Source organism: Orycteropus afer, unplaced genomic scaffold, assembly GCF_000298275.1.
Source record: "Orycteropus afer afer isolate SDZICR_OR568_19922 unplaced genomic scaffold, OryAfe1.0 scaffold00233, whole genome shotgun sequence".
NCBI lineage: Eukaryota > Metazoa > Chordata > Mammalia > Tubulidentata > Orycteropodidae > Orycteropus > Orycteropus afer.
Window position 1 is genome coordinate 5,282,265 of NW_006921820.1, and position 9,421 is coordinate 5,291,685.

The 9,421-nt window shown below is 38.3% G+C and overlaps 1 protein-coding gene across 1 annotated transcript in view; it reads right to left on the minus strand.

Annotated features, from left to right (window-relative positions):
- Nucleotides 1-9,421, minus strand: part of NEO1 (neogenin 1) — a gene marked incomplete at its 5' end in the record, with an annotated part of 232,516 nt that overhangs the window by 90,227 nt on the left and 132,868 nt on the right. The window lies entirely within an intron of this gene.

Here is a 9,421-nt window from a genome sequence, read left to right on the forward strand (position 1 = left end):
TTGAACCGCCAGCCTTCTGATTAGCAGTCAAGTGCTTTAGCCACTATGCTACCAGAGCTCCTAGTTACGTGATAAAAATTTTCCAACTGTAGAACTATGGTAACATTATTACATTAACGTTAATGTATGTGAACCTTTGGACACAGTTCAACAAAGCAGCTAAAAAGAGAAATTTACACTCATTAGCACTGAAGATTTTCCTTATTTTCTGGTAAACTTATGCTACTCCTCCAAATGTTATTATTTGAGATGTTGTATTTGTCAGTACTAAAACTTCCATTTAGTTCTTTTTCATATTTTCATTTCTCTACTGAGACCTCATTTGTTCCCTTATTATGTTTATTTTTCCTTTAAATCCTTGAACATATTTATAATCTCAAAAAAACTCACTTCCCTTGAGTCCATTTGACTCATAGCAACCCCTCCTTGGGTTTCCGAGGGGTAACTCTACGGGAGTAGATTGTCCAATCTTCCGTCCGTGGAGTGGCTGGTGGGTTTGAACCACCAGCTTTCTGGTTAGCAGTCAAATGCCTCAGATTCATATTTATAATTGCTACTTTAAATTCCTTGTCTGCTTAATTTCATCATGCTTTTCATTTCTGGGTTTGTTTTCTATTGACTTTTTTTTTTTCCCCCCCAGGTTATGGTTCACATATTCCTTTCTTGACGGGCATGTCTACCTACTAATTTTGACTGAATGCAGACATTATGGATGCTACATTTTGACTGTCTGGAATTTGTTCCCTTCCTCTAGTAGGGTGTGGAACTTTGTTCTGGCAGGCAGTTTATTTATTGACAGATCAGCTTGATCCTTTCAAAGTTTATTTTAACCTTTGTTAGAATGGTTCTAAAATAGCTTTTAATCTAGAACTAGATGGGCTCTACTCCTAAAATATAGCCTTTCTGTGGTCTCCACTGAATGTCTGGGGAGTTCAAAGAGTTCTCTTCACTCTGATTGGTTAGAATGTGAACACTTCTCAACCCTGTTCATATTCTGGTAGCTTTTCATCTCATAAGCACAAACAAAAAAATCCACTGCCACTGAGTTGATTCCAATTCATAGCAACCCTGTAGGACAGAGTAGAACTGCCCCATAAGGTTTCCAAGGCTGTACATCTTTACAGAAGCAGACTGCATCATCTTTCTCCCATGGAGCAGCTGGTGGGTTTGAACCGCTGACCCTTCAGTTGTAGTTGAGCACGTAACTGCTGCACCTCCAAAGCTCCTTAGTTCATCTCATAGCTCCCCAGTAATTTTCCCTGCCCCAGTAGTGGTTCTTTGTCTGGCCTTGTAGAGTCTTGCCTGTGCATATGCTGCTTAGTATGTAGCAAAAGACTCAAGGGAAACCCTATGCAGCCTTCCAGTGTCTTCTCTGCACGTCTCTCTTCTCTCCATTAGTCTGCTTCACATATTCCAGCTACCTTTGTAGTTTTAAACTCTGATCTGTTTCCTAATTCACTGAGAGTGCTGTGCTGGCCTGTTTCTCTCAAGCCTGTGCTCCAGTCTGTAAGTACCTCCAGCCAAAAAGCTGAGATGATCATGGAGTTTATGTCATTGTTTTTCTTCCCTTAGGGATTATAGTCCTGTATACTTCCTAAAGTCTAAAAAAATTTTATATTCTTTGTCCAATTTTCTAGCTGTTTACAGGAAGAAGGTTTGTCTGGTACTAGTTACTCTGCCTTGGCCAGAAGTGTAAATTCTGAGTGTCTTCAAGCTATTACAAAAATTAACCATCTCTTTCACGGAAGTGACAGTATAATAATAATTTTAAAAATGCTATATTAAAATATTTCTAAATTCTGGTCATTATTGAAAATATTTCTTACCTATTTTAATTTCATTTGTTATGTATTAAAGCTTAAATTTTAAAGTAGTTGGTCTGTGGAAAGCTCTGATCTACAGAGAGAGTGCTAACTCCTTTTTGAGTACTGATATATATGTTCATATCCATTTGAGTTCTTTCTGACCATTAAACCAGCAATGTGGCTATGCAGACAAGTCTGGGACAAATCTAGGGAACAGCAGTTTGCTCTCAGGAAGAGTGTGGCTGAAAGTAGATTATGCTCATACAAAGAACTAGGGATACTGCCTGGATGTGTCCTTAATAATTTATTGAAAATAGTCCCATGCTATCTAATTTAAAGTTTGGGGTGCTGGTATTGTCTTGTCGCCACCTTGCAGCTATGACTTATGACTGTGCGGTCCTTGTGGCTATGACTCAGGGCTGCATAGTCATAAGTCATACCTGGACTGCCATGTAGGGAGGTAGTCAAGCCCCAGAATCAATCCTGTGACCCTTTTTAATCTTCAATTGTGTACGTATCCCAGTCATGGTCTCCCCCCACTTTGCTAGTCCTGCCTGCAACAGTGATGAACTGACCTGCCACCAATCATGATTTCGTGATGATCTGTTCTGGTTACTTAGTGCCACTCTGACAGAAATATACCACAAATGGGATGGCCTTAACACACAGGAGTTTATTCCTACAATTTGGAGGCTTTAAGTCCAAGTTCAAAGTGCCAGGCTCTAGGGGCTGGGTGAAAGCCCCTCCCTCAACCTTGGGGTCTAGCTCTGCCTCCTGCTCCTGGCCCACTGGAGCTAGAGGCGTTTCTTCACTCAGACAGCTGCTGGCTGCTGAGGCTGAGAAGCCCGCAAGGTTGACAAGTAAAAAGGCACAGTCCCAATGTTACCAAACCACACAGCAGACCATTAACTTAAGTCCATTTTAAGTCCCAAGGTCGGCAGAGCATAGCAGGCTGCTGAGCAACGACATGGCGACATGCAAGGTCCAAGCTTGCCATAGGTTAGAGACCCTTCTCAAAGCTTCTCCTTATATACAGGAAGCAGACCACATCCTAAAGGCAGCTACTCAGCTGCTTGTGGTAGATCCCACCATGGAGTTGATTGCCAGTCTCATCAATGGGAATAACTACCACCAGCTTGCCCAGCCACTCAACCAGGCCCAGCCAAGTTGACACACAAACATAACTACCACACTATCAAATGTAATTAACACCATGACTGTGTTTCCACAGACTCCACCCGGCTTTCTGTACTGTGTACATGGTGATGGTTTCCCTCATCCTCGACGCTTGCCATTGTTTCATCTTGGTCCTGTCTAAGGCTTAATAAAAGGGTCTTGTTTTGTTTCTCTAGTGCTGCTCTAACAGAAAATACCACAAGTGGATGGTTTTAACAAACAGGAGTTTATTCTCTTAGTTTAGGAGGCTAGAAGTCTGAGTGCACAGTGCCAGCTTTAGGGGCTGGGTGAAAGCCCCTCGACCTTAGGCTTCAGCTCTACCTCTTGCTCCCAGCCCACTGAAGCTGGAGGCTTTTCATAATTCAGGCAGCTGCTGGCTGCCTGATAAATCCAAGGTCAATAAGTAAAATGGCACAGTCGTAAGATTATCAGGCAACATGGCAGGCCACTAGTTAAACAGCCCTACATTGGCAGACAACATGTCAGTCAGACCACTGATGATTCAGTCAAATGCAGGATGCAGATGTCCCAAGAAGCTAGAGACCTTCCTCAAAACTGCTTCTTATATACTGGAAGGAGACTACATCCCTAAGGCAGCTACTCAGCTGCTCACAGTAGAGTCCACCATGGAGTTGATTACCAGTCTCATCATGGGGAATAACCACATCCTGCTGCCCAGCCACCCAAAACAGGCCCAGCCAAGTTCACACACAACCTTAACTACCACAGGGCTCTATAGAACATGTTTGAATCTGGGGTCTTCCTTCCCCTAGCATAGTTTCATTTGCAGGAATTAATATAGTGCTGGGCATCTAACACACATTCAGTAAATATTTAAAGAGTGAATAAATGAAATGCTACTTAAGAAAACATCTAAGAACAAAAACATTAATTCTGGGGCAACAGGACTTTAAAACATGAATTTGTATCATAAAGAAAACTTCTCAGGCTGAATTTCTAAAGAGGACTATTTTAAATAAAAACAAGAATTTATAGTTACAAAAAACTACACAGCTCTAATTTTTCCCTAACATTCTAACACAAAGCAAAAGTAACACATTTATTAACCAAAAAAGACCAGACTGATGTTTGTGTATACATATACATTATACTACATATTAGAAACTACACATAACAATGTATTAAACTTTCAAAATCAACCCTACATTATTTTGCTTTAATTTGTAAAATTTCACCCATATTATTTGCTTTTTCAAATAAAAGCTATAAGCATTCCACACTCAATTTCACAAGATAAGCCTTCAAAGCCTTCTTGTCAGAGGTCTTGAATTCATATTAGGCTCTACATTTCCAACTCAATTACACTACTGACAATCTAGTTGGCCCTGGTTAGGGATAATGGAGTACTCAATGGATGGTAACAATGAAGCCCAACCTGTACTCTGGATCCCTGAAGAAAAGGAAAACTGCAGCATGGTCACAGGAAACACTTCTAGTCCTTGCCAAGTTCCTAAGAGTGGATCTAGAAATGACCAGGCTAAGGAGTATCATCACTTCAAGAGCAAAAACAACAAACAGCTCTGTTACTGATAGGTGGGAGTACCATATTCTTATAAAACAGCTCACAATTTCTCAACTTTTCAATAAATTTTCTTTTCTCCATCTCTTGTCTTACCTTACACTTTAAGTCTGATCGCAAAAAAAAAAAAAAAAAAAGGAAACAAGACTTAGTGAAAGCACTGCGGTATTTCAGATAGCATCTATAAAGCAACATTATCATAATACCAGTAGGCTAAAGAGATAAGCTACTTTTATCATCATTACTAGAAAGTCAATCAAAATTGCTCAAGGAACTGGGGAAATCTGTCCCATTTTGAAATTATCATAAAAAAAAATGTATGAATGTCCAAGTGTGTCAGTATTCATCCTTAAAATTTCTCTACTGGGTCCCACTTGATGATTCTGAAAGAGAAGTTCATTTTTTCCCATTGCAAATAGCTCAAAGAAAGCAATCAAGAAACCTTGAGAAGCACAGAAAAACAACAAGAGTCCAATAAAGCAACTGTTTCTTCAGATTAAAGACATTCAAATGCAGCATTTACACTCAACAGGGAAACAACAATTACTCTAGGCTATTAATCATAGCACTTTATTAAAAATAAAAACACTAACAAAATGTGAGAAGAGCTGCATATTATTTGCTCCTGAGAGTAATTTGTCACATAAAGGAGCGACTGAAAAATATGTGGCAGTTAAAATGAGTTCAGGCTGTATATGGGTTGTTCCCAATGGTGTCTCTCGACAGATCAGGCATATTTCATGGAGATGCAATAAGAAAAAGACACAGATTTCCACCACCTCTTCCCAAACTAGTATAACTCACTACTATTACCAACTTTAAACATAATGACACTGAATTAAAGAAACAGAGAAATAATGCTACACAATGGTGATGATTCAGGTTTATCACAATCTGATTTATAAACATCTGTTCTCAGGAGACTCATAAAGAAACAGCTACAGCTCACTGTGTATGCCTTATCCCACTGCTCGATGCCCCAGAAAAGCTGCCCTGGGAGTTGTTGTGGAAAATCTTAAGATCTTTATAGATTCTATAGGTTCAAATATAAGAAGGAAAGAAGCTTTAGATAACAAAGAGGCAGATCTTAGTTTAAAATAAGGATTAATTTTTTAAAAAACTTGAAAGTTCTATTCAACGCTAGACTGAGACATCTTGTGAGAAAGAAAATGCTCTATCACTGGAAAATGGTAAGGGTTACTGAAAAGATAATCACTGTATAGGGGAAACCTTAATTGTAAAATTGTATAATTTTCTGTAACAGACAAAAATGAATCTCAAGGATTCCATGTTTAACAACAACAACAAAAAAAAAAACCCATTGCTGTTAAGTTGATTCCAACTCATAGTAACAATACAGGACCACGGTAGAACTGTCCCAGATGGTGTTTCCAAGGCTGTAAATCTTTGTGGAAGCGACTGCCACATCTTTCTCTTGCAGAGCAGCTGGTGGATTTAAATAGCTGACCTTTCAGTTGGCAGCCGAGCACTTAACCACTGTGTCACCAGAGATCCTTTTGAACATTATCACTGGCTTGGAATGGCACAGGCCTCACTGTTATATACTACTGAAAAGAAAGGTATCATATAATCAATTTGCTTTCTGAAACTGCACCATGAATTTTAAGACTTGACAGATGCTATTTTTCTTCTAGGTTTATGCAACAGTTAGAAACAATGATTTATTTGAGGCCTACTTTTGATCATCTTCCATACTACAATCCATATTATATAAGTGCAAGATGAAGAAGTCAAATTAATACTTATATAACATGTGAATGACTCCCAAATATCCTGAGTCTCCTAGAAATATTCATAGAAATTTATATACCTTCATTGATGCCTGTATGAGAAGCTCCACCCTAATTAGTTCTAGAACTATTTGCCATTTCCTGGCTATTCATAAATATGAATCAAAATAGCAGAATTAAAACAGATATGCTCACGATCTCCACTCATATTTAAACAAAACCCTCACAAATATTTATAGTAAATCAGTAACTGATATAGAAATTGATTTAAATAACTGTATTTATAAATTAAAAATAGAAATTAAACTGAAAAAATATATTTATTAATTATTTATTAAGTATATTTATCGAAATAGTATGTGTCTTGCAATGCTAGAAATTTTAAAGAGAAATGAGACACAAATTCTTCTCTTGGTGATCTTACAATTTAATAGGGAATAAATGGTATGTATTAAATGAATGTATAATATGTAAAGTAAAAAGCGCTAGAAGGGAGGTCAAATAAATGTAAAAGGAGGAGAAATTTTTTCCACTGGAAAATCACAAATAGCATCATAGCTGACCAATCAACTCCAGCTCACCGCTGTGGAGTCAATTCCAACTCACAGAGATCCCTCCTTGGGTTTCCGAGGCGGTATCTCTACAGAGGTAGATTGCCCAGTCTTCCTTCCAAGGAGTGGTTAGTGGGTTTGAACTGTCAGCCTCCTAGTTAGCAGTCAAATGCCTTAGGCACTCGCCCCCAGAGCTCTCCTGAGGTGGCATTTAAAACTGACCCTTGAAAGATATACAGGATTAATTCCTGGTAGAAGGGAATGGCATCTTATGGTAAAACAAATTAAGTGGTGAACTGTAAGGTAAGTGAGGAAATGAAATTAGCTGAGTCAAAAGAATAAGAAACAGATTCTTAACAGCATGCTAGCTAAAAAACAATGAAACTTTATATGAGGGCAAATGATATATTTCCAGTTAGGTAAAGGCTTCAAAAATTTACCCACACACCACCCTTTCTAAGAAACTTACTATAATGTATACTCTAGCAAAATAAATTAAAAACAACAAATCTAAGAATGTAGAAACTGTAACCCAAAGAATATAGTTTTGGGGGAAGGCACAGTATATAAACAAGACAGCAGTGAACCCATGATGAAGTTCTTTAATTATGTGCTGAGGGGAAAGAGATCATGATTAACCCTAAGTGCTGCTAGAAAATATATGGCTAAACATGTATGTCAATTTTTTAAGGGTAACCATTTGATAAAAAGAAACAAGATGGCAGGGCAGGACTCAGTAAGGACAGTAAGTATAAAGCTGTCTACAGTAGATAACCCTAAAACAAGAGGACACTGTACGTTTGAAAATAAAAGAAGATATATATCAAGTAATGCTATTAAAAAGAAAGTAGGTATAGTAATATCAATATCAGGCAAAACCGAATTAAAGGTAATAAGCAGCAACCAGCGCAAGATGAATGTTTCCTGCTGATAAAACGAATACCATGTTTTCTTGATTCTAAGATATACTTTTTCACATTATAACATCTCTAAAATCAGGATATATTTTATAATCCATGGTTTCATTTCATGAAAAACAATAATCCACCAAGAAGGTAAGTCATGACTTTTATTTAATGCATTAACAATATAGCTTTTAAATATAAAGCAATAACAAAACCAAAAAAACAAACAAAACTCACTGCCATCGAGTCGATTCCAATTCATAGAGACCCCATTAGGTTTCCAAGGCTGTGAATCTTTACAGGAAGCAGACTGCCTCATCTTTCTTCCATGGAGTGGCTGCTGGGTTCGAACCACCAACCTTTTGGTTAGTAGTCAAATGCCTTAACCACTAAATGAAAACCAAACTCACTGCCATAGAGTCTATTCCAACTCACAGCAACCCCCTTTGGGTTTCCAAGGTGGTAAATCTTTACAGAAGTAGATTGCCCAGTCTTCCTTCTGCGGAGTGGCTGGTGGATTTGTACCACCAACCTTCTGGTTAGCAGTCAAATGCCTTAGGCACTATGCCACCAGAGCTCCTACTTCATTAGAGCTCCTTAAAGCAGTAATAGTTAGAAATAAAAGAACTGAACAAAAATAAAACTTTTCTCAGAAATTGACAGATTAAATAAACAAACATTAAGTATAGCTAGAAGGAATTTTAGGAGCCCTGGTAACACAGTAGTTAAATGCTCAACTGCTAACAAAAAGGTCAGTGGTTGGAACCCACCAGGCACTCTATAGGAGAAAGATGTGACAGTCTGCTTCCATAAAGATTTACAGCCTTGGAAACCCTATGGGGCAGTTCTACTTTGTTTTACAGGGTCACTATGAATTGAAATCAACTCGATGGCAGTGGGGTTAGGTATAAAGGATTTTAATAGCACAATTAACAGGTTTCATCTAACAAATATTTATAAACCATAATTTCTAACAAGCATAATACCACAGAACCATCACCAAAAAAACCTGACCATGCGTTAGATCAAAGAAAGAATTTCAAATTTCAATGAATTGGGAAATGAGGTAATTTCTGAAATTAAGGAAATTCCAGGAACATAAAGGTTTAAGATAAGCGACACACAGGGAAGGAAAAGGAATAAACCAGGGAAACTTAATAGGATTACCAGTAGTCTGAAGTTGGTGCTCATAAATATGGTACCTGCTGCCTGGCCGTGTGAGAATAACATACTCCAAAATGAAATCATTCAAAGCTACTCAAATGCTTGAAATGTCCATCAGCATTGTTGCTGGATAACCAGAAGACTGGTTGGGGCAAAATGCAATGTGAAACGTGTACTCAGGAACATTTTGGCCTAGAATACGTATTTTAAGTATCAAACAATCGCAATGCAAGGTGTGGTAGTTAAGGTTATGTGTCAACTTGGCTTGGCCATGATTTTGAGTGGCCTGGCAGCTGGATGTAGTTATTTCCTATGATAAAACTGTGGTGTAGTGCCTAAGGCATTTGACTGCTAACCAGAAGGCTGACAGTTCAAACCCACCAGTGACTCTTCAGAAGGAAGATTGGGCAATCTTCTTCTGCAGAGATACTGCCTTGGAAGCTCAAGGAGGGGTCACTATGAGTTGGAACCAATGTGACGGCAGTGAGTTATGATGAAACTGTTGTTGTTGTTGTTGTTGTTTGCCATC